The sequence below is a fragment of the Eriocheir sinensis genome, chromosome 10 (genome assembly GCF_024679095.1).
Source record: "Eriocheir sinensis breed Jianghai 21 chromosome 10, ASM2467909v1, whole genome shotgun sequence".
In the NCBI taxonomy this organism is placed as follows: Eukaryota; Metazoa; Arthropoda; class Malacostraca; order Decapoda; family Varunidae; genus Eriocheir; species Eriocheir sinensis.
Genome location: NC_066518.1, coordinates 4575241 through 4596609, shown reverse-complemented (window position 1 = coordinate 4596609; position 21369 = coordinate 4575241). Strand labels below are relative to the sequence as shown.

Genomic DNA, 21369 nt, shown 5'->3' with positions numbered 1-21369 from the left:
ACTGATAACATGAAATCCAATGCTGTGTAATTGTACCTTTCAACCAAACAAAGCAGAAATACGTTAGTTTTGTCAATGTTTATTCGGCTACAGTATTATTGGTCTGCATCGAGGAAAAATCAACCATATATGCAGTTAATCAATGTCCTTATGATTAGACAGACAAGTTAAACATAGACTAAAAAAAATGGTGTGAATGAGAAAAAAAAAATCAGACATATAAACAAACAGCATACCGAAAATTGTTACTGAATTATTAATGGCCATTCTCCTTGTCTTCCAAACTAGAACAGGGACCACTTTTTTCTTTCAACCTAAACTTAATTGATCAAGAGATGGAGTAACTTCACCCCTCGTGTCGTATTCTACACCAAGAGAAGAAAGACCAAGGGCTGAACAAGAGGAAAGGAAAGTTTCATTTAGTCGGCGCAACATCTGTGGTCATATGCCGGGGAGAGACAGAAGGGGAAGGAATTATAGGAGAAGGGAACAGATCTCAGGAGACGGGACACAACCCCCGATTAATACCTGGTACCCATTCACTACTGGGTGGAGAGGGGCGTAGGGTATCGGAAAAGCCGCCCAAATTTTTCCACTCCGCCCGATAAACAAAAGGAAGCAGATCATGAACTAAACAAAAGAAAGATAAACAGCGTAAGTGCCATTTCCTTTCTCGCGAACACTAACGTTACGAATCGATGGTCCATGTCCTTAAACGTATCGACTCCTATCACGACAATTTCCCAAGGCCACAGAGAAGATTAACCGGGTGTTCAATGCGTGATTCTCCCGTTCACGATGCAAAAACCGGGTAAAATCATCACTAGGGTCACAAAACGGCGTCCATGAAAAGCCCCGGAGCCATATTCTCAAACCTATCGCCGCCCCAGCACGCATTATTTGACACGCTTTTCGTAGGAGTTTTGGGTATTTCCAGGAGTAGTTTCAAGGCCCAGGTGGTATTTTGACCCTTCTTCTTTGCTATGATTGTGAAAAAGAACTAATAAAAATCCGATTGATCTCCTTTTGACCTCTGGAAGTAGTTGATGTCTGGTACAGGGGTAGTTTCAAGGCCCTGGTGATATTTTGACCCTTCTTCTATGCTATGATTGTGAAAAAAGGACTCATGAACACCTATTGACCTCCTTTTTGACCTCTGGAAGTACTTGATGTGAGAGGTGAAAGTGTCTGGTACAGGGGTAGTTTCAAGGTCCTGGTGGTATTTTGACCCTTCTTCTAAGTTATGATTATGAAAAAACACTAATAAAAATCCGATTGACCTTCTCTTTGACCTCTGGAAGTAGTTGATGTGAGAGGTGAAAGTGTCTGGTACAAGGGTAGTTTCAAGGTCCTGGTGGTATTTTGACCCTTCTTCTATGCTATGATTGTGAAAAAGCACCAATAAAAATCCGATTGACCTTCTCTTTGACCTCTGGAAGTACTTGATGTGAGGTGAAAGTGTCTGGTACAGGAGTAGTTTCAAGGTCCTGGTGGTATTTTGACCCTTCTTCTATGTTATGATTATGAAAAAACACTAATAAAAATCCGATTGACCTTCTCTTTGACCTCTGGAAATAGTTGATGTGAGAGGTGAAAGTGTCTGGTACAGGGGTAGTTTCAAGGCCCTGGTGGTATTTTGACCCTTCTTCTATGCTATGATTATGAAAAAAGGACTCATGAACACCAATTGACCTCCTTTTTGACCTCTGAAAGTAGTTACTGTGAGAGGTGAAAGTGTCTGGTACAGGGGTAGTTTCAAGGCCCTGGTGGTATTTTGACCCTTATTCTATGCTATGATTATGAAAAAAACACTAATAAAAATCCGATTGACCTCCTTTTTGACCTCTGGAAGTAGTTGAGTCTGAGCATACCGAGAGGCTTTTCAAATTGGGGAACAGAGGCACCGAGACTTTTATGTATACGAGTTAATGTTCAATCAAGCCCTCGACGCCTCTGACAAAGACAACGCACATCGAGTCTCTGCAGCAGTTATCGAGCGTCTTTCTTTTCACTCGCTCCGTAAAAACACTGTCAATGAAGCAAGTGTTCCGATGGCGAGGGAACATAAAGATTCACAAACGAACTTCCATCAAAGGGACGCTCGCAACACAACTCCCGCGGCGAGAGAACATATCAGAGCGCCGTGACAGAGCCCTCGTCTGCCCTCGTCTGCCCCGCCCTGATAATGACGGTGTACCCAGCCTCAGCGGAGATCAAAGGAAACATCATTATCTTCTTTTATTCGGAATTGGAGAGTTCGTGAAGTAGGCTTGTATCCGTCAGCCATTACGGGGATAAAGGGGGAAAATATCAATGAGGGGGGCGTGACAGGGCTGTGATTTGTGTGTGAGGCTTGAGTTGTTGTCCCGGGCGTAATATAGGTCGAGCAAAGAACGGTCCAGGAGGGATATTCTCACATGTTTCGACTTAATTGACTGCTCTCTCGGCCACCTCTTTGGATTCTTTACAGGAGCAACGATTAGCGGGCTTTTTTTTTGTTGTTGTTGTTTCCCTTTTTTTGTGCCCTTGTGCTGTCTCCTTTGTTGTAAAAAAAACTTAAGTACATTTTTTTACGACAAAGGAGACAGCTGAAGAAAGTGAAAAAACAACAACAGGAACAAAAAAAAAAAAAAAGCCCGCTGACTACTTGCTTTAAACTTCTCCATGATGTAAAAAATCTATTGTACACACTTTCTGTAACCTATCTGTAACGTTCCCTTTCTAAAAAAATAAAATATATATAAAACCATGATGATCACACACTCTTCCAGGCTGTCGATAAAATAGCGAGTCTGAAAATATTTTGGGTGGAGTTTTGAAAGTTCCACGAGTTTACCCGCGGCCGTCAGCAAGTTAGGCGAGGCAGCGCGGGCCGGGCGAGGTGAGGGCTAAAGGTTAGGTAATACATATCATCAGACGCTCTTGGCTCTCACAACAAAATATTTCAGGTCGCAAAGGAGTTTAGTCGGATTTCCATGAGTTCTTTTTTCTCACATTTATGGTGGAGATGCCTTTTCAGACTATCACTAGGCTAATAGAAATACCCAAGGAAATTCTAACACAACCTCTACAAAAGCCCATATCATCAGACGCTCTTGGCTCTCACAACAAAATTTCAGGTCGCAAAAGAGATTAGTCGGATTTCCATGAGTTTTTTTTTTCTCACATTTATGGTGGAGATGCCTTGTCAGACTATTACTAGGCTAATAGAAATACCCAAGGAAATTCTAACACAGCCTCTACAAAAGCCCATATCATCAGACGCTCTTGGCTCTCACAACAAAATATTTCAGGTCGCAAAAGAGATTAGTCGGATTTCCATGAGTTTTTTTTTCACATTTATGGTGGAGATGCCTTGTCAGACTATCACCAGGCTCATAAAACTACCCAAGGAAATTCTAACACAACCTCTACGAAAGCCTTATCAGACGTTTTCGGCTCAGCATTTTTTTCTAAAGGCTGCAAAATAGATTAGTCGGATTTTCATGAGTTTTTTTTCACATTTACGGTGCAGATGCCTTGTCAGACTATCACCAGGCTCATAAAACTACCCAAGGAAATTCTAATATCACCTCTACGACGTTTTTTATTGTTGTTTCCTTTTTTTGTGCCCTTCTGCTGTCTCCTTTGCTGTAATAAAAAAAGGGCGCCCCAGCCAGAAGAAAGGCCTCCAGCACACGCTTCTTCTGCATGCACACTAACGACTCTTATCGGTTCGTCTCTGGTTTTCTCCAATTCGCTCATTTTTATGTAAGTGTCCTTCAGTGTATCGGCGGCGGCCTGACGGAATGAGGATTTATTTTGTTAGAGGAAGAGCATAAAAACGCAATACGATCGTTCCTTTCCGTGTGTAATGTTCATCGATTCGACTCTGCTTTCGTCTCGTTCCCTCCTGTCTAATTGTCTCTTAATGTACTGGCCTGGCAATTTTATTATTATTATTTTTTTTTACAGAGAAGGAGGCAGTTCAAGGGCGTTAAAAAAAGATATCAATAGTGGAGAAAAAAAGCCCGCTACTTACTGCTCCTGAATAGAGTACAGAGGAGTGGCCAAAAAGAGAGGTCAATTTTGGCCCTATTATGTTGCAGGGGGCACGGGATGAGGTTCAATTTTAGTCGCACTCATCACTCCGAGACCACTCCTAGACCATGGGCGGCCTAACGCACTCCTCGGCAGCTTTGAGAGTTTCCCGTTGACAGGTATATCCCACAGCTCTCCAGGGTCCTCCAGAGTACCAAAATAGCTCAAACCGATGCGAGGGTCACGGAGGGAATAAAGTGGCCCTATTATGTTGCAGAGGGCACGCGATGAGGTTCAATTTCAGCGCACTCATCACTCCCAGACCGCTCCTAGACCTTGGGGGCTCTCCAACGCCCTCCTCGCCAGCTTTGAAAGTTTCCCGTTTACAGGTATATCCCACAGCTCTCCAGGGTCCTCCAGAGTACCAAAATAGCTCAAACCGATGCGAGGCTCACGGAGGGAATAAGAATCAATCAACGGCTGTCGCTATGTTGCCGCAAACACCCTAAAGGCTACTCCCTCAGGTGGAGACGCGGTCGTTCAACACAACACAGGGAACGTGCCGCCGCATGGGCCCACACCCCGACCCGCCGCGCCCTACGCCGGACAGTGCATCGACCGCCCCGGCCTCTCATTGCGGGGTGCTTGAGGGGCGGGGCGGCGGTGATGGGGCGTGAGTCTGCACACTGAGAACACTGATCCCGGGGCGTGGGTTGCCTTGATCAGGGTCGCGGCCACCTGGGACTACACGGACGCCGCCACCCTCACCTGCCACCCTCACCTGCTTGCCTCACCTGCCTGCCTCACCTGCCTCCTTCACCTGCTTGGCTCGCCCTGGTTCCGCATTTTAACTCACATACACACACAAAAAAAATGATCGCAACAAAAATTTACCTGCATTCAATTTTTGGTCTTGGGCACCACTCTCCTCCCCCCCAAAATAAAATCATACCCAAGTTTTGTAAATCACTACAGTACTAACTATTAAACCAGCTCTTATTTAATCTCTATATAAGAAATCTCTATTTAACCTACACGTAACAAACTTCTATTAGCGTATTTTTAACAACCCTCTATTTGGCCTACGGATATATATAACACAACTATTTAACTTCTATACTAATCACCTTTTTAACTTATATAACAAAACCGCTATTAAACCTATCTATAACAAACCTCTATTTAACCTATTATAACCCCCTTATTAACCGTATACGTAAAACAAACATTTGTCAAACTTATATACCAAACTTACAGTCAACCTCTATATATCAAACCTCTATTAATCCTCTATATACCAAACCTCTAATTAACCTCTAGCAAACCTCTTTCACCAATATTTAGCAGCATCAAAGACAAAACCAGAAACGAATCGATAAAAATAACGGGCGAAAATCAACGGTACAATCGCCTTTCAGTGTATTCCTTTAAACAAAACTACCAACACTCATTCAGAGCCACATTTGTCAAACTTATATACCAAACCTATAGTCAACCTCTGTATATCAAATCTCTATTAATCCTCTATATACCAAAACCACTAGTCAACCTCTCTTTAGCAAACCTGTACCTAACCTAACCAATATTTACCAGAATCAAAGACAACCAGACACGAATCGATAAAATAACGGGCGAAAATCAACGGTAGAATCGCCTTTCAGTGTATTCCCTTAAACAAAACTGCCAACACTCATTCAGAGCCGCCATCCCTTCGTACACCAAAGGAAGGACAGTATTAGGAAGGAGAGAAAATTAATAGGAAAATCAAAACCGAAGCACTGAACGATATAGATCCGTATTCTCAAATGCTCTCGTGTATCACAACATATATTTCCAAAAGCCACAATGGAGATCAGTCGGGTTCTCACGAGTTATCTTTCCTTGTTCATGGTGCAGAAGCCTTGTCAAACTATCACTAGGCTCATAAAACTACCCATGGAAATACAAGCACAACGTATACGAAAGCCTTATTAAATGTGAGCTTGTATGCTATGAAAAAAACCGCCATAATCTCACACCACATTTCGAGGCATACACACGACCCCGATAAAGCTTTCGTAGAGGATGAGGGTATTTCCATGGGTACTTTTATGAGCCTAGGAGTAGTTTGACAAGGGTTATGCTGCACCATGAACGTGATGTATAGTTACGAGAACCCGGCAAATTATCACTGAGGGATTTCGAAATATTGGCTTTGTGAGAGTCGAAACGTCTTAGACATATAGACACATAGACGAACTTGAACTTTACCGACCACACATCACACCACTACTCATACGTACACATAGAGCGAATATTCTGCAGCGTATCAGGGTCAGGCAGTCTCCGGGGCACCCACCCAGCAGCACATTAAGGGATAACTAGTTTGGGAGGGGCGAATTAGAGGAAACTCGAACCGGATCGATGGACTCATTAGTGTATCTATAGAGCGTGGGATCGAGGCCTTTTCTTCCCGACGACCTGGACTAATTATCCTGTCATTAGCCTCATCCTGACCGCGGCGAGGGGGGGAGAGGGGACGGGGGTGCGGGGAAGAGGGGCGTGAAGGGGTGAGAGGAGTGGGGCGTGAGGGGATGAGGGGAAAGGAGCGTGAGGGGGTGAGAGGAGAGGGAAGTGAGGCAGGGTCGGACTGGCCTATGTGCCCGTGTGCCAATGGCACATGGGCCCCCAACAAGGTCGGACTGGGGTGCTTGAGGGAGCCGTGCCATCTAGTGGCTGGAGGGGGCCCGGGCCCATATAAGCTAAAATATCACTTAGCATGGGTTAAGTCCAGGGGCCCATGTACCTTGCAGGGCCCATGTGCCATTGGCACACGGGCACATAGACCAGTCCGACCCTGCGGCCCCCAAGGTACATGGGCCCCTGGACTTAAGCCACGCTAAGTGATATAATAATGAATATTTTGATATTCTAGCTTACATGGGCCAGGGCACCCTCCAGCCACTAGATGGCACGGCCCCCTCAAGCACCCCAGTCCGACTCTGGCGTGAGGGGGTCAAGAGTAAGGGGGTGAGGGAAGAGAAAAGACGTGTTAGGAGTGAGGGTGGGGGGTATGAGGGATGAAGAATGGGGGGTAGGGAGGCGTAAGGGGTGAGGGGAGGCACTAACCTGCGTGGTCCATCCGGGGCAGCACGAGTATATGTTCCGGGTTCGAACCTCGTCACGAGTCTTGTAGTCAGTCCGATACTGAGTCCTGCGGGGCAAGAAAAAGAAAATAATAATAATAAGAATAAAAATCGGAATAAGAACAATGAGAATAAGAACATCAGAACGACACACACACACACACACACACAAAAAAGGATCGCAACAAAAATTTACGCGCATTCAGTTTTTGGTCTTAGGCAAAATAAAATTATATCCAAGTGTGGCAAATCCCACACACCAAAAAGGTTAAAGAACACGAAAAAATCACATTATACACAGACAGATGGATAAATAAACAGATAGATAGAAAGACAGCCGTTACACACTGTGAGGGCAACTACCAACTTAGCGGCCGAACGACCGGGGCACTCCCGCCGTCCGCCCGCATCTTGCCGTTCGAAGCTGTGCAACTACCGAGCCGCAGCGAACCACCTGCTTCACTCCCGCTGCTCGTTCGCCTGACGCCGTTCGACGCCTCGGTCAACTGAACCACCGAGGCTTCTCAACCCGCTATAGGAGGCGACTTGGTTGCCGCCCGCGCCTACCTCATCAGACAGTGGCCGAGCCTCGCCCTGAACACTTGATTCTGCTATAGCTCCTGCCCTGCTCTCACTCGGGCTAACTCAGTTACTGTGGGGTCGTTCTGGGTGCCTCACCTCTCCACTCTCCACGCCCTGGACTCTCGTGACTGCCGTGAACCTGACGCCCCTTCTCCTCCTGCGCCTCCCTCGTCTACCACATCTACACCACTTCAAGGACGAAGCTGTGCTGCCTCGTCATTGCCACTTAAAGGACGAGACGCCCCGAAGAGGAAGAAGTCGTGCAACAGGTCATTGCTGAGTCCGGCGTGCTGAAGCCTTCGCGTCGGAGACTTCAGATTGTGAGGCCTGTTTTGGGGTTTTCTTACTTTCCTTAAAGTAAACTGGTGTCTAACCATTTATCTTGTTTATCCCTTCCGATTACAGCACCCAACTCTGGAACCTTGACATGTGGCGACCTCGCCAGGATTGGGTCAACTGTTAATCGGAAGGGTTGGCTTGTTAAGTCGCCTTTGCGCGCCACTTGCTGTCTGCGACCCGGAGGCGAGTGCTTAATCCTCCACCGTTCTTTTGGGCTGTTGCATGCCCACGGTGGGATTATTTTGGTGCTGCCATAGCACTCTTTCAGCCCTTGCGCTGACCTTGCTACCCAATCACTCGTTTGAGTATTGGGTGGGCTTCTACGCCCCTTAGTACCCTTTTTGCAGGGCTTTTTGCTCATTTTTCTTGTTTCCTTTGTGTTTTGTTTCTTAGTTTATTTTGGTTCTGTGTTGCATTTTCTTGATTTTGTTTTGTTGTTGGGTTTTTGTTCTTTATTGGTGTCATTACTTGTTGGGTTATACTTTATTGCTGTGTTGTCCATATTAACTATGTCCAGCTTTGAGGTATTTAAGGCTCAGGCTGTAGCCTTGGGGCTGGAGGGTGAGTATCTCGGTCGCTACGTCGTCCAGCAGCAAGCCATCGAGAGGGACGAACGAGCGCCTGAGAGGGATCAGTATCTCGCTAATCTCGCCCCAGATTTGAGGATCTTCATCAAGGAGCGCCGGCCGAAACATCTTCCCGACGCAGTGAGACTTGCCGACGACTGGTCGTCTGCCCGCAATGCCTACCCTAAAGCTTCCCGAGACCCCTCTAAGGCTGCTTCGCCCACGAAATCTTCAGAGTCCTCTCCGGGAGCCTCCGCCAAGACTTCTGCCCAGCCCAGTACAGCAACCCTGAGGTGTCACCAATGCGGGGAGGAAGGCCATCTACGTCCGCGCTGCCCGAAGAATCCCCGCGCCTTCAAAGATGTCGAACCTGCTAAACCATCCTATCAGGTAGGCTTTTGCCTTAGCGACAAAAGTATCCTGAAGTTTTCTGTTTCGGGCACTATTAACGGGTCTTGGAGCTCCAGCATAATCAGGGATACTGGCTGTTCCTGTGTGATCGTCTCTGAAGACTTACTACCTGATGTAAATGTTGAGAGTTGTCCAAAGGTCTCTCTTGCTGACTACCTAGGACGAGTGGACAACTTTCCCGTGGTGAGGTGCCACTAAAGCTGTCCCTACTTCACCGGTTGGACTGAGGTGGTACGAGCTCCTATTGAGTTTGTTGGGGCCCTCATCGGAAACGTCCATGGGGTAAGGGATCCCCATGACCCTGACTCTTCTCAACCTCAATCTGAGTCTTCCAGAACATCCTCAGCGAACAACAAAAGAGTGGAGAAGAGTGTGAAACAGCGGCGTGGCACAATAAAACATGCGGGGAGGGGGGGGGGGGTTAGGAGGTGCTGGGGTGGTGGGGGGTAGGGGGGGGGGCGAGCTTTGGACGAGGCATTAAAAACATTTCCCTGGGATGCGCGCGTGAATATATGTGTGGCGTGGCGAGTGGCGGCCATTAGTGGGTTTCGAGAAGGCATTGTTTGGGTGTGAGGGCAGAGGAGGAGATTGAGAGGAGGAGGAGGAGGAGGAGGAGGGGGACGACGACGACAAGAGGCAGAAATAGTAGTAGCATAGTAGTAGTAGTAGTTTTTTTTTTACAGCAAAGGAGTCTGTTCAAGGGCATAAAAAAAGGAAACTATGAAAAAAAAAAAAGCCCGCTACTCACTGCTCCTAAAAAAAGTTAGTGGTTAGAGGAGTGGCCGAAAGATAGGTCAATTTAGGGAGAGGTGGTAGTAGTAGTCGTAGTCGTAGTAGTAGTAGTAGTAGTAGTAGTAAGGAATGGAGATGTAGAAGGGAATAGAGAAGAAAGAGGAGAGGATAAGATTGAGGAGAACAAGAATGAGGAGAAGCACGAAGAGGAGGAAGGTAAAGAAAGGGGAGGAGGAGGAGGAAACGGAAGAGAAAGGGGATGAGGAGAAGGAATGAAGATGTATAAGTGAAGAATGGAGATGAGGAGGGAATAACAAGAAGATATAAAGAATGGGATTCAGGCGGAAAAGGAGGAGAAGGAGAAGGAAGAGGAGGGGAAGGGAGAGAAGGAGAACGAATGAAGAGGTATAGAAAATGAATGGAGATGCAAAAGAAACCAGATATAAGAGATGATGAGATTGAGGGAAACAAGCAGCAGGAAGAGGAGAAGGAGGTGGAGGAAGGAGAGGAGAAAATGGATGCGGAAGTGAATGATAAGTAAAGGAACAGAAGGGAGGAGAGAAAAATAAGGAAACAAGCAGAAAAGGCGAAGAAGGAGAAAGAGAAAGAAACGAGACTCAAGATAAAGAGGAGGAAGAGGAGAAGGAGGAGGACCAGGAAGTGAAAACAGGGAACGGAAATGCGAAGATAAACACGGAGAGAGGAAACAGAACGAGGAGGAGACAAGACGAAGGAAGAGGAGGGTAACTGCAGATGAGGAGGAGGGAAGGAAGAGGACGAGAGGGAGGAGGAGGAGGAGGAGGAAGACGAAGAAGAGGAAGAGGCAGAGGAGGAAGAAGCCCCTGCCACCACCAGCATTCAGAGCTTTGTTGTCCCTGTAATGGATGAGTCAGGAGCCGCGGCAAGAAAGGCAGAAGTCAGGGATGCGAGGCGAGGACTAAGAGGAGGAGGAAGTGAAGAAAAAAAAGAACAAGAACAAGAAGAACAAGAGCAAGAACAGTAACAAGAACAAGAAAAAGAAAGAATAACAGAAGAATAACATCACTTTGGAATACAAGGAATAACATGAAAAAACTCCTACATTGACCAACACCATATAATATACAAGATGGCATTACTCCTCTCCGCTCGCTCGCTCTGCCTCGCCAAGCTTCGACGTGGCACGCGGAGGTTAGGCGACGCTCAGTGTGAAACTTTTCCGCTGACGAGGAGCGATTACTGCCCTCCTTGACCACGGGGGATGGGGTGTATGGAGGTCCCAGCAGTACCCAGAGATCGACTATAATGAGCTTACTCTGATCGGAAGGGTACTTGCTGAGGATGACGAGTCTAGCTTGTGATCATGTCGGGGGGAATTAAACGCGCACACACACACACACACACACACACACACACACACACTCACCTTCATTCCCTTCCATCACACATACAGCGCATAGGACCGGATGATTGAGCAACAGAGACGATTGTAACAGCTATACCGTAAATTAAAGGGAGGAGAGGGCGAGGAGGAGAGGACGGTGGAGAGGTGTGAGGTGGATGAGGTTAAGAGAACGCTGTGTATGCTGATGGGCGATAGACAGACTCGGCTGACACGCGTAACCAGCGAGACGGGAGGCGGGAACGAGACAGGTCCGACCCAATGAATTCGTGAACAGGTGGGAGATCGCAAGCTTCCCGGCGCATTCACCTCCGTATCCCTTTCTCTCCCTCTCCCTGTCTTTCCATCCATTTCGCTTACTTCTACATGCATTATTGTGACTCTCCTTTCTCCCTCTCCTTTTGCTTTCTTGTTTTTGTATTTTCTTTTCTTTCTTGTTCTTCTTCTTGTTCTATTCCTGTTCTTTGTAACATGCATTATTTTGACTCTTCTTTCTCCCTCTCCTTCTCTTTCTTTGTTGTTTTGTATTTTCTTTTTCTTTCTTTCTTGTTCTTTTTTTCTCGTTCTTGTTCTTCTTCTCTCATTTCGTCGCTTTATTCCTGTTCTTTGTAACATGTATTATTTTGACTCTTCTTTCTTCCTCTCCTTCTCTTTCTTTGTTGTTTTGTATTTTCTTTTTCTTTCTTTCTTGTTCTTTTTTTCTCGTTCTTGTTCTTCTTCTCTCATTTTGTCTCTCTATTCCTTTTCTTTGTAACATGTATTATTTTGACTCTTCTTTCTTCCTCTCCTTCTCTTTCTTTGTTGTTTTCTATTTTCTTTTTCTTTCTTGTCCTTGTTCTTGTTTTTGTTCTTCTTGTTCACCTCCTACTCTCATTCCGTCTCTCCATTCCATTTCTTTCTAACACGCATCAATTTCACTCTTTTTCTCTCCCTTTCTATTCTTCCATTTCGTCTGTCCATTCCGATTCTATTTAACACTTATTACTTCAACTCTCCTCTATCTCCCTCTCACTGTCCCTCCCTTCCGTCTGTTCATTCAGTTTCTTTCTAATCCACCTCCGTCTCCTGTCTATACCTGTCTCTCCTAATATCTCCTATAGCTTTTTTTTATTCCTTTCTTAGTCCATTCGTTTCAATCCTCTCTGTCTCTCTAGCTAATCAATCTTATTTCTTCTCCCTCCCTTTATTGTCAAGCTTATTTTGTCTATCTGTCTCTCTCTTTATTCCCTTCAACCTCCATTTTCAATTCTCCCTGCTACCCATTTCATCCTTTCCTTCCCTTTCTCCCTTCTTTCAACCCCCTTATTTTTCTTATCCTGTCTCCCATTTCGTTCTTTCCTTCCTCCTCTTTCCTTCCCTTCAACCTCCTTCTTCTCTCTGTAACCCATTTTCTCTCTCTCTCTCTCTCTCTCTCTCTCTCTCTCTCCAATTCAACCCTTTTCTGCATTTCCTCCAACCCCCTTTTCCTTTTTTTCCTGTCGCTCATTCGTTCTCTCCTTACTTCTTTCTCCTTCCCTCTTTCCCTTCGTCTTTCTCCCATTATTCCGTCTTCTCCTCCCTTCTCCGTCCTTCCCTCCGAGCTTCAATGCCTTCCCTCCACCCTGAGTCCATTTTTACTCCCCCAATAATATCCCGCTGCTCCTCAATATCGAATTATTTACGTCGCGTGGATACAGTCAGCGCGCGGCTCGATGCAGCTAACACAAGGTTCACGGACTCCCTGCTTCTATTTTTTCTTTTTGGTCTGTATTCCGGGCAAAAATAAATAAGAAAACATGAAAAGACACTAATCGCTGCTCCTGTTATATGAAAACCGAGACGAGTGGACCAAAAGAGAGCTCAATTTCGGACGGTGCGGTTCTTAGGCGTCTTGACACTCTCCCACTCTTGAAGTTCGGTGCTCGAGGGAAGTGTAAAGTGGCGGACAGATAACACAAGGGCCGGGAGCCGAGGCCTTGAGGAGTGGGTGATGAATGGGCGTCCCGGGCACCCCAATAAGGCCTGCTCGCACTACGCCTCCCTCCCTCCCTCCCGCGGCCTCGTCAGTTGCTTTTATTCCGTCCATCCTCGACTCTCCTTCCTGCTAAGCTGAGTGACTTATCCGCTTACCGCTGTGAAAGAGAGAAGGATGGGGAGGAAGCGGAAGGGGGGTGGAGAGAGAGAGAGAGAGAGAGAGAGAGAGAGAGAGAGAGAGAGAGAGGGGTGAGAAAGAAAGAGAATGAGAGAATGAATAAAGAAAAGAACAAAAGAAAGAAAGAAAAAGCAAGAAAGAAAAAGAACGAAAGAAAATGAAAGAAATAACGAAAGAACGAAAGAAAAATAAAGAAAGAATGAAAAAAATAGAGGAAATAGAGAGAGAGAGAGAGAGAGAGAGAGAGAGAGAGAGAGAGAGCAGGAAAGCATTTTCTCCAACACTTTGCAACGAGGAAACCTAAACCCGAGCTCTTCCTCCTCCGTCTCCTCCTCCTCCTCCTTCTTCTTCTCCTATCTTCTCCTCTTCCTCTTTCTCCTTCGCTTTCTTCTCTTCCTCCTGCTCCTTCTCCATCAGGAAAACATAAAACGGAGTGAGGTGAACGAACCTACCCCAAACACACACACACACACACACACACACACACACACACACAATCCCTCCTCCTCTTCCCCTCTCACACACACACACACACACGCACGCACACTACAGGTCATTCATTCCTCCCCTCTCTCTCTCTCTCCCCACTTCCCTTCTCTCTCTCTCTCTTTCTCTCTCTTCCCTTCTTGTCTTTCTGCCTAAACAGGGGAGGAACTTCTCTCCCCTTAAGTACCGAGGAGGGAGGGAGGAAGGGAGGAGGGAGAATCGTGGGGAGAGAAGAAGTGACATCATCATCGAGAGAGAGAGAAAGAGGGGGGGGAGAGAGAGTGAGAGAAAGGGGGAGAGAGAGAGAGACAGAGAGACAGAGAGAGAGCGTGAGAGAGGGAGAGAAAAAGAGAGAGAAAGAGGGTGAGGAAATGCAGGGAATTAAGTGGTTGTTCTTTGGGGTAGGTCTTTCACACACACACACACACACACACACACACACAAGAGTTAAGACCACGATTGCGTTACCCCAATAAATTACTCACTATTTCTAAGGCCTGAACAAACGCTCGGCTCCTCGGGTTGCATTCATAAACGACCTCGCAAATTTCCCTTCAAAATAATTAGTGGAAGAGGGCGAAGAGGGGGGGAGGGGGAGTGTGGGGGGAGAGGGGGGAGGGGGAGTGTGGGGGGGGGAAAAAGAGGGGAGAAGAGGTTGAAGTGGCAGATAATATAAACGATTAGTGGAGGAGAGAGAGAGAGAGAGAGAGAGAGAGAGAGAGAGAGAGAGAGAGGAAAAAGCAAGCAGTTACGTACTCTCTCTTCTTCCTTCTCTCCCTTATCAATCCCTCTCTTCCTTTTCATCTTTATTTCATTATTTTAACTTCCAATCAGATTATCAGACCGTTCCTTCCTATCCCTTTTCTCTCCTTCTCCTCCTCCTCCTATTTTCTTTCTTTCCTCTCCTTTCTTTTTCTTTATTTCATTATTTTCGTTTTCAATCAGATTATCAAACCGTTCCCTGCCTATCCCTTTTCTCTCCTCCTCCTCCCATCTTCTTTCTTTCCTCTCCTTCATTTCCATTGTTTCCCTTTTCCTATCACTCTCTTTACTCGCCTTTATCTTCCTCTAATTTACTTACTCTTCATTCTCTCTCTCCTTCGTTTCCACTTTCCTCTTCCTCCTTTTCCTCCTCTTCGTAACAGTTCATGCCTCCCTTCTTTTCTTCTCCATTCTTTCCTCTCTGTATCTTTGTTTTCTTCTCTCCTTTCCTACCATTGTCTTCCCCCTCTCCTCCCCTCACTTTCATTTTTCTTCGTTTTCCCTTCTTCCTTTCTCTTTCTTTCTTCCTCCGCTCGATTTCCCTCCTCCCATTACTTCTCTCCTCTTTTCTTCCTTTTGTCTTTCCTCTCCTTCCCTTCAATATATCCTTTTCTTCTTTTTCCTTTTCTTCATCCACTTGATTCAGCTCTTCCCTCTTCCTTCTTTCCTTGTCTTTTCTCTCCTCCTCTCACTCTCATTTTTCTACACTTTTTCTACCTCCTCTTCTTTCTTCCTCTCTTCGCTTTTCCTCCTCCTCCTCTTCCTCCCATTGTCTTCATTTTTCTACGCCTTCCTCTTTCCTCGATTTCCCTCCACTCCTCGTTCATCAAATGTTTTTACTTCTTTCCTCTTCTTTGTTTCCCTTGTCTCTCCTCCTCCTCCCTTCCCTTCAACTTTTCCCTTCTTCCTTTTCTTTCCTCCTTCCCTCAATTACTTTTCTCCTCCTCCTCCTCCTGATGGTTCTTTTCTATTCACCTTTCTCTATTGTCTTCCCTCTCCTCCCCTCGCTTTCCATTTTCTACGTTTTCTCTACTTCCTTTTTTCTTTCGGTTTCCCCTCGAATCTCCTTCCCCGTAATGTCCACCCTCCCTAGTCCTTCCTCTCCTCAAGACCTCGACTCAGCTTTACTTTTCCTCACTCTCCCTGCTTACTTTTCCTTCTTCATCCCCTCCTCGGTTTCCCTCCTCTCCCTCCTCTCTTCTTTTTCCCTTCCTTCCCCTCACTGCCCCCTTCCCCGCCCTCCCCTCGCGGTCCAGTCCTCCCTCTCAACACAAACAAACAAAGCTCCGCGCATTGGCCAACATTCCCGGCCTCCGAAATGCACATTCAAGGGCCGTAAAAGGGAACAGAGGCGAGTAATCCAGAGAGAGAATCTGAGCCCAAAATGGTGTATTGATCATTGCGAGGCCGCCCTGGAACACAAGCACGTACACACACACACACACACACACACACACACACACACACACACACACACACACACACACACACACCCGTTGTTTGTCCATGGAGTCAAGAGGATGAGAGGGACGATCAGGTTGAAACGGAGGCAAAAGATTGTGTAAATAGATGCTAGGAACGGATTTTTATTTTGATTTTGGTGTGTTTTTTGTTCTCTCTCTCTCTCTCTCTCTCTCTCTCTCTCTCTGCAAGGCGATACGTAAGTGCAAGGCTTTTCGTGTCTATTGGGTTGATTTATTTGCTCTTTTTCTCTCCTCTTGTGCTTTCTTTCGTGGTTTTCTCTTCCCTTTTCCGCTTTTTTTATTTCTAGTCGTGTCTTTGTTTTCTCTTTTCTTCTTTTTCTTCCTCCTCTTCCTATTTTGTTTCTCCATTATCCCCTCTACCTCCGCCTTTTTTGTTTTTTCTTTTCTTCTTTTTTTCTTCTTCCTCTTCCTATTTTGTTTCTCCATTATCCCCTCTTCCTCCGCCTTTCCTCCTACACCTCCTCCTTCTCCTCCTTTTCCAAACCATCTCCACCTCCTCTGTTTATCTCTCTTCCTCTAAACACCCAAGCAAACCTCCTCTAACCTCTCTCTCTCGCTTTCTCTTCTTCACCTCCTAACCATCACGCCAGACAACCCCAGCATCTCTTCGCCCACCAAGGCCAACCGACACCCCTTCACCGCAGCGCCTTCAGTGTTGGCCCACGCAGCGCCCTCACCTTCCTAAAGAGACGAGACCAAAGAGGGACGCTACTTCGGCCTGACACTCACAAGGACGCGAGTAGTAGTAGTAGTAGTAGTAGTGATGGAGTTTAAGAAGAGAGGCTGGGAAAGAGATGATGGTATATAGTAGTCTAATCACCACTCATGCACTTCACAGGGAAACGAGAAAGAAGGGGAAGAGGGTGGCTAGTGATAGGGATGGCGAAGAAGGGGTTAGGGAAAGAAGATGGGAAAGAGATGGTAGTTTAATGACCTCGCAATGAGTAGATGAGTTTGTAAAGTCCCACAAGTAAGAGGAGGGAGAAGAGGAGGTGTTCGAGGCTGCAGAGATGGCCGAAGTGGTAGCGATGGAGGAGATAAAAGGAAAAGCTTGGGAAAGGAATAGAAGTAGGTAGCTATGGAACCTCGTAATGGAGTATAGATGAGTCTGTGAGGTTCCAGGAGTAGGAGGAGGCGAAGAGGATGTGTTAGAGGCTGTAATGGTGGCTATAGTGGTAGTCGCGAGAAATCACCAGCTTTTAAGAAGAGAAGAAAAGGCTGAGACCACAAGACCTTAAAAGCATCCTCGTGACTTCGCCGACGAGCAACTGGGTTCAGGAGGTTCTTAGTCTGCTTGAGGAGTGAATGACGTGAGAGAGGGAAGAGGAAGCGAGGGTGGGGGTGACGGGGGATAGAGATGGCTTATTTTCAGTGGTTCAAATGTCCGAGAATACTGGCGGAGTGAGGGAGGAAGAGAGCGTGGGAAGGAGGGAAGAAGAGGAAGATTGAGACAGGGAAGTGAATGTGAAGGAATGAAGGGAATGAATGTAAGGATATACCAGTAGGAGAGAGAGAGAGAGAGCACACCCGCGCCAACTATTTTAATTTGCTCCCATTTTTCCGTCACACACACACACACACACACACACACACACACACGGCACTGCGGTCACTAGGATGTCGTTATGAAGACAAAAGCGACACAAGAAAACATCGAAGACAATTTTCTTTCGATAAACGAACTGGACCTGAGGAAAATGCGCCATGACCTCTCTCTCTCTCTCTCTCTCTCTCTCTCTCTCTCTCAACCCCTCCTCCTCCTTCCTCGTAACTTCCCTCTCTTTTCCTCTTTCTTTTCCTTCCCCCTCCCTTTCTCCCTCCCCTCTCTCTCTCTCTCTCTCTCTCTCTCTCTCTCTCTCTCTCTCTCTCTCTCTCTCTCTCTCTTATCACAACCCCTCCTCCTCCTTCCTCGTATCTTCCCTCTCTTTTCCTTTTCCTTTTCCTTTCCACTCCCTTCATAACCTTCTCTCTCTCTCTCTCTCTCTCTCGGCAAACGGTCCACACTATCTTAACACTAACTCATCCCAAATAATGTCAACTTTATAATTACACGCAAACGAAAAGAGAATTCCTAACCACATCAAAACACAATTATTACGTGAATGCAACAACAAAAGGAAGAAAAAGAAACCGATCATCTTTGGTAATCCTGAGACAAAGAAGAAAGTAAAGAAAGAAACAAATAATGAAAAAAGTGTTGTGTTTTAAAAAAGAACATAAGAAGAAGAAGAGGAAGAAGAAGAAGAAGAAAGAAGAATGGCAAATAAATAATAAATGAGAAAAAAAGAGCGAGAGCGAGAGAGATTAAAGGAAGTCGACGGTTTGCTGCTTCGTCCTCGGTGGTGGTGGTGATGATGATGATGATGATGATGATGATGATGCGTCTGGGTTTTACTTTTGCAACGGAAGCCGATACGAACGTCTTAACAGTATTGAAAAAAAGGTCAATTATTTGGTCCTAAAAGACACGTTTTAGGAATATTGAACCACGTTAAGTGTATTACCTGTCTGTCTGTCTGTCTGTCTGTCTGTGTTTTTTTTTTACTTCAGTCTTCCTTTGTTTCTTACTTTCTATGTCTGTCTGTCTGTCTCTCTCTCTCTCTCTCTCTCACACACACACACTACTCAAAAACTTTCAGAGAGAGAGAGAGAGAGAGAGAGAGAGAGAGAGAGAGAGAGAGAGAGAGAGAGTTAGGGTTACAAGACTTGCCCTGTGGAGGTAGAAAGGGGTCTTGCATAGTTTGTTTTCTTGTGTCCTTGAGCAAAGTGGTTGGCTCGGTGGTGCAGTGCGGTATGCCGTTAGCAAGTAAAAGAATCAGTGCCAGAAAGCGGGGGACGGAAGGGGAAAATGGAGGAAGGAAGAGACCCAGGCGAGGCGGAAGGCAGGAAATTAGGTAAGTATGTAAACAGGGAGGCAGACTGCACATGAATCGTTCCCAGTCAGTCTCACGGAATTGACTGCTCTTTCGGCCACCTCTTTGGATTCTTTACAGGAGCAGCGAGTAGCGGTTTTCTTTTTAATTGTTGTTTCCTTTTTTTGTGCCCTTGTTCTGTCTCCTTTGCTGTAAAAAAAAGTCAGGGGTCCACGGAAGAATTTTAAGGGGTCCATAGAAATTCAAACTACTGTACACAATCCTTACAAATCAATGTTTATATGCTAGAATTGCCTCACGACCCACATGGCAAATTCGGCCCTTGGGTTGGTCATGAGTGGCCCGCGGGATGAACGGGTCAACAGGTAGAAAAAATGAATGGAAAATGGGGAACGGGACAAAAAAGATCATGAACCACAACTGTCCATAGACGGAGAGGAAGGTAAATAGGGTAAGGAGAGAGAGACCGGCCGCTAAATAGGTGGGTATGTCAGTAGGTAGGAGGGTAGGCCGACAGGTAGGTAGGAAGGGAAACGGGGTAGAGACAGGCAGAGAGGCAGTTAGACAGGTAGAGAGACCAGCAGGTAGACATACAGACAGGGAGAGAGGGAGGGAGGTAGACAGGCATGAAGGGTGGGGGTAGGTAGGTAGACAGAGGGTGAGCAGGGAGGGAGGGAATCAGGCAGGGAGCGATGGAGACATGGGGAAGGGGAGGAAGGGGAGAAAGAGGGAGACAGGGGAGGGAGGGGAAGAAGGGGAGAAAGAGGGAGAGAGGGAGATATAGGGGAGGGGAAGAAGGGGAGAAAGAGAGAGACAGGGAAAAAGGGAGGGAGGGAGGGAGAGAAGAGAGGGAGGGGAGGGGGGGTTGGGCAGTAGATTTTGGGGGTGGGGGGAAACTGTCAATGACACTAGTGAGAATCGTTTTTGAAGCAGATCAACTAAAATGAACCTAATTGTTGAGTGGCCTGACCTGTATAACCTCTCTCTCTCTCTCTCTCTCTCTCTCTCTCTCTCTCTCTCTCTCTCTCTCTCTACGTGGGGTTGGGGTGGGGAAGTTCCAGTCTGTCTCTCTTGTCCTTTTTTATCTCTGGTTTTCATTTTCCAATTTCATTTCCATATATAACAAAGATTTATGTCCATGTATCCTTTCATCTCTCTCTCTCTCTCTCTCTCTCTCTCACTCAATGGCCCCCGTGCACACCTCTCGCAGTCCGTCCGTAAAAATTAAGCACCTCCGGAGGATTCGCGCGCCACAACAACAGCAAGGCCCAGTCAGTCTGTCGCCCCCTCCACCAACCTTCCCCCTTTCCATTTCCTTTCCGCTCCCCCTTCCCCTTCCATTTACCTTTCCCTCTCCCCCCCCCCCTCTTCTCCTCCCATTACCCCTTCTCCCAGCTTTACCCTTCATCTTCCTGCACCCTTCCCTCTTCTATTTCCCCTTTCTCTCTCCTCTCCTTTCTCTTTCCCCTTCCTCCATCCCTTCCCCTCGCCCTTTCTTCTTCCCCTTCCCTTCCTCTTCCATTTGCCCCTTCTCCTCACCCTCTCCTCTTCCCCTCACCTTCCCTTTTTCCCTTCTTCCTCAGCCCTTTCCGCCTATTAACCCCTTTTCCTTTCCACCTCCCCTTCCTCCACCCTTTCCATCCCTCTTCCCCTCTTCTCTACTTCCTCCAATCCCCTTATTCTTCCCTTCCCATGTCCCCTTTCTCTCTTTATTCTTTCTCGCCTCTTCCCTTTCCCCAGTCCTCCCCTTCTACTCCCATTTCTCTCTTCTCCCCTTCCCCTCGCCCTCCCTTTCTCCGTCACCTTCTCCCTCCTGCACACACAAGGTGGGAGACTTCAGGGGACACATTATCAAACGGGACTGGCCCAAGATACGTCCCCAGTTGACCCTTCCTGCCTCTTTTCCTCCCTGCCTACCTGCCTCTCGTACTCCCTTATTCCCCCCCTCCCTTCCTGCCTTCGTCCATTCCTCCCTGTCCCCGTTTCTTCCTTTCTCCCTCCGTCATTCTCTCTATCCCTCTCTCCCTTCCTCCCTGCAACACTCTCTCTCGTTCTCCAATTACTACTTTCTGCCTCTCTTCCTCCCTCCCTCCCTTCCTCCCTGCCTCATTCCCTCTCTCCTTCCTACTTCTACTTCCGGGAATTTTGCTCCAAGGGTCGGTCAGAGTAGGGATTAAACGCAAGAGGTCGAGAAGAGGAAAATGAGGGAGGAAAAGAGGGAGGGAGAGTGAAAGTGGAGAGAAGGGAAGGAAGGAAGGAGAGGTGAAATAAGAGAGAGAGAGAGAGAGAGAGAGAGAGAGAGAGAGAGAGAGAGAGAGAGAGAGAGAGAGAGAGAGAGAGAGAGAGAGAGAGAGAGAGAGAGAGAGAGAGAGAGAGAGAGAGAGAGAGAGCGCAGTCATAAGATAGATGTGTTTGTGTGTGTGTGTGTGTGTGTGTGTGTGAAAGTCTACTGAACAAGAGTCTCACCTCATCACGGA

At 46.7% G+C, this 21369-nt stretch overlaps 1 protein-coding gene across 1 annotated transcript in view; it reads right to left on the bottom strand.

Moving 5' to 3' along the window:
* Positions 1 to 21369, bottom strand: part of LOC126996474 (multiple epidermal growth factor-like domains protein 6) — a 176847-nt gene that overhangs the window by 139910 nt on the left and 15568 nt on the right. Inside the window, exon 2 of the mRNA XM_050856955.1 lies at positions 7129 to 7213. The gene's annotated coding sequence lies outside the window, so the exon portion shown is untranslated. The remainder of the gene's footprint in view (positions 1 to 7128; positions 7214 to 21369) is intronic.